Below are 3033 nucleotides of genomic sequence, written 5' to 3'. Positions count from 1 at the left end.
TTCAGAGATTACTCCTGGCAGCATCAAGGAACCATCTAGGCCAGAGTTCTGGGTATTGAACCAGGACTGGATCACATTCAAGGCAGACAATCAGAGTACTATCACTCTGGCCCCAAATTTACATTTTAAATTAAACAAGACTCCTCTGGTTTAAAAAAAATTTTTAAGTGTAACCAAAGTGATAGCACAGTACTTGGCTGATTCAGGTTTGATTCCCAGCATCCCATAGGTTCCTTGAACCTTCCAGGAGTAATTTCTGAGCACCCAAAAACTAAAAAAAAACATTAAAATTAACCACTTATTTGATAAGCTTTACCTTTATCCTTCAAAATTTAAGTTGCATATATAATAAAGACTAAAATAAATCACTTTGCTTACAAATAAAATAACAGAAAATTAAATACTTCTTCTGTACACATACTTAAAAATAAAAAAATAAATTTTTTATTTTTCTTACAAGCCATTTATTAGAACAGTTATCATAGGTAGACTTTCACCCTTGAGATGACACTCATAGGTTCCACCAACTTTCCTCAACTAACTTCCTTTTTATGCTTTGTGGATCCTTTTTTTTTTTTTATTCTGGTCTAACATCTCACAAAGGACTGTCTCTGAATGTGAAGTCTATATTAGTACATTTTTCAGTCCTTATTTCAGCACATTTCTATCTAACCCTCATTTTTCAATGATTATCTCTCTAGGCATTCGTTCTAACTTGACAGTGATTTGGACAAGTCATCATTTTTAGATATTATCTATGTCTAATATGGTGTAGGTTATAGCTGTTAGAAAGCTCATTTGATGATATACAACTTTTTATAGGTAATTTTTCTCTTCATTCTGGATGTTCTAATCTTTTACTGTTTGGTTCTGTCAATGGCCTCATGACTCATGTCTGCTATAATACCTAGAAATTCTAAGTATATTCCTATTTTTATTCAAATATTTGTTCTCTGCTTCTCACCATAGTCTTCTTCGATTCTGATTAAATATGTACAAGTTTGTCTATTCTGCATGACCTTAGATTTTATCAGTTTTTGATTGCTTTGACATTCTCTGGATCAGTGGATTAAGTCTCCTTATTCTTTATCTGTTAGATTTTCTATTAGCTCGTACAATTATTCCACATTTTTAGTGAAATTCAGTCTAATTTACAAAGCATTCTTTAAAAATTTTAAAAAACATGCACATATTTTATATTTCTACAACTTATTTTCATCTTATTTTTATTGTTTTAATAGCATATAACAGTAATTTTACATTCTGTGTCTGATACTTTAAGTTTCTAAAAATACTGTAGATTTAAAACTTTTGTCAGCTCTGCTGATTCTCCCTTAGTTTCCCGGGTTTCCCTTTTTTGTGTGGTATTTATTATGATCCCATGTATAAAGAAACAACTTCTGTGGATTTGTATAAAATCTTGTCTATAAAATAAATTAAATTACTACTTGGCAAGGATTTGAATTATTTCAATGTACTTCTAGAGGGTCTGCTAAACCATGACTACTTAAAAATAATTGCTGGTTTGTGACTGGAGCGGTGGCACGGAGCCGTCAGGCATCTGCCTTGACAGCGCTAACCTAGGAAGGACCGCGGTTCAATTCCTGGGCGGCCCATATGGTCCCCCAAGCCAGGAGTGATTTCTGAGTGCATAGCCAGGAGTAAGCCCTGAGCGTCACTGGGTGTGGCTCAAAAAAACAAAACAAAACAAAACAAAAAATAATTGCTGGGATCAACATTCTTTCCATTTTACAGGTAAACTGAATTCAAAACCTATATTTACATGAGGGCCACTTGTAAGTCGAACATTGAAAATGAACTCATTTCTCCATGCTAATAGAGTAGAAGCTCATATTTTAACTTAGTGATTTAACTTAAAGATTCTAGATAATACAGGGATCTCTGTAAGAGTAACCTATATTCTTGGAACGCAGGCTAATCTCCCATCTTTTCAGGACACTCAACTGAATGTTTCAGGTCACTTGAGACAGACCAAGCAATGTAGCCATTCTAATCACTATGACCATCTGGATGTACCCCTCTTCATATCACAACTTTTCTTTCAAAGGGATATATGTTATATGTCCTTTTAACTATATATATTTCACATGTATTTATATTTCATATTTTTAGACATTTTAACAGGATGAATTATAACTTATCTAGTCTATATGTAGGAAAGTATAATATAATAGGGAAGTAATTTTACATATATGAGAACTAAACAATTATTACTTTTTTTAAAAAAATGGAATGCTTCACAAATTTGCGTATTGTCCTTGTGCAGGGGCCATGATAATCTTCTCTGTATCGTTCCAATTTTAGTATATGTGCTGCCGAGACGAACACCATATTATTACATTTTAAAAGTAATTGTCACTCCACTTAGAAGCGATTTGGATATTTTTTAGCAGGAAAATTGTAGTATATTTGGTCAATCATACGTTTAGACAGGAAGGTCAAGTCTCACATATATGAGGCCAAAACACAACGTTACATTTTTAAACTAATTGGTAGTTTACTTAGAAGTGACTTGATATTGTAAATAAACAAAATTAGGAGACAGAAAAACATTGCCGATCAACTTCCCATGTGCTGGATTTTTACCTCTTGATGATTTGCTGCAGTAGATACAACCTTCAGATGTCAGTACGGTCCTGTGGTAATTAGAGTTCCACACATGAGTTTTGAAGTAATATTGAAGAAAACTAAGGCTTACTTAATGAAATTCTTCAATTTGAAATTGTAATGTTGTAGTGAAATGATACCAAGATTTCAGAAAACTAAGGATATCATAAAATAAATATCCCAGGTACTTTACAAGAAAGAAATCTTATCAGAGGGAGTCATGAAAAGGGATGGTGGGAAATAATATCAAACATATTTCCAAATTCAATATATGATGGTGAACCCCAAAACTGTATTAAAATTATAAAAATACTCATTGCAAAAATACCTAAATTTACTTTGCATACCAGAAAATCAATTAAAGTTATAAAATCCTCATTTCACTGTTTAGATTGCAAAAAATAG

The 3033-nt window shown here is 32.4% G+C and overlaps 1 non-coding gene across 1 annotated transcript; it reads right to left on the bottom strand.

The window, feature by feature from the left end:
- Window positions 1-2242: 2242 nt before the first annotated feature.
- On the bottom strand, window positions 2243-2349 carry LOC126015195 (U6 spliceosomal RNA). Its single transcript, XR_007498085.1, has one exon. It is a non-coding gene; the product is annotated as a U6 spliceosomal RNA (small nuclear RNA).
- Between the last annotated feature and the right edge of the window lie 684 nt (window positions 2350-3033).

Source organism: Suncus etruscus, chromosome 7 (genome assembly GCF_024139225.1).
Source record: "Suncus etruscus isolate mSunEtr1 chromosome 7, mSunEtr1.pri.cur, whole genome shotgun sequence".
NCBI lineage: Eukaryota > Metazoa > Chordata > Mammalia > Eulipotyphla > Soricidae > Suncus > Suncus etruscus.
Note: the sequence above shows the minus strand (reverse complement) of the source record. Positions and strands in the feature narration are given on the sequence as shown.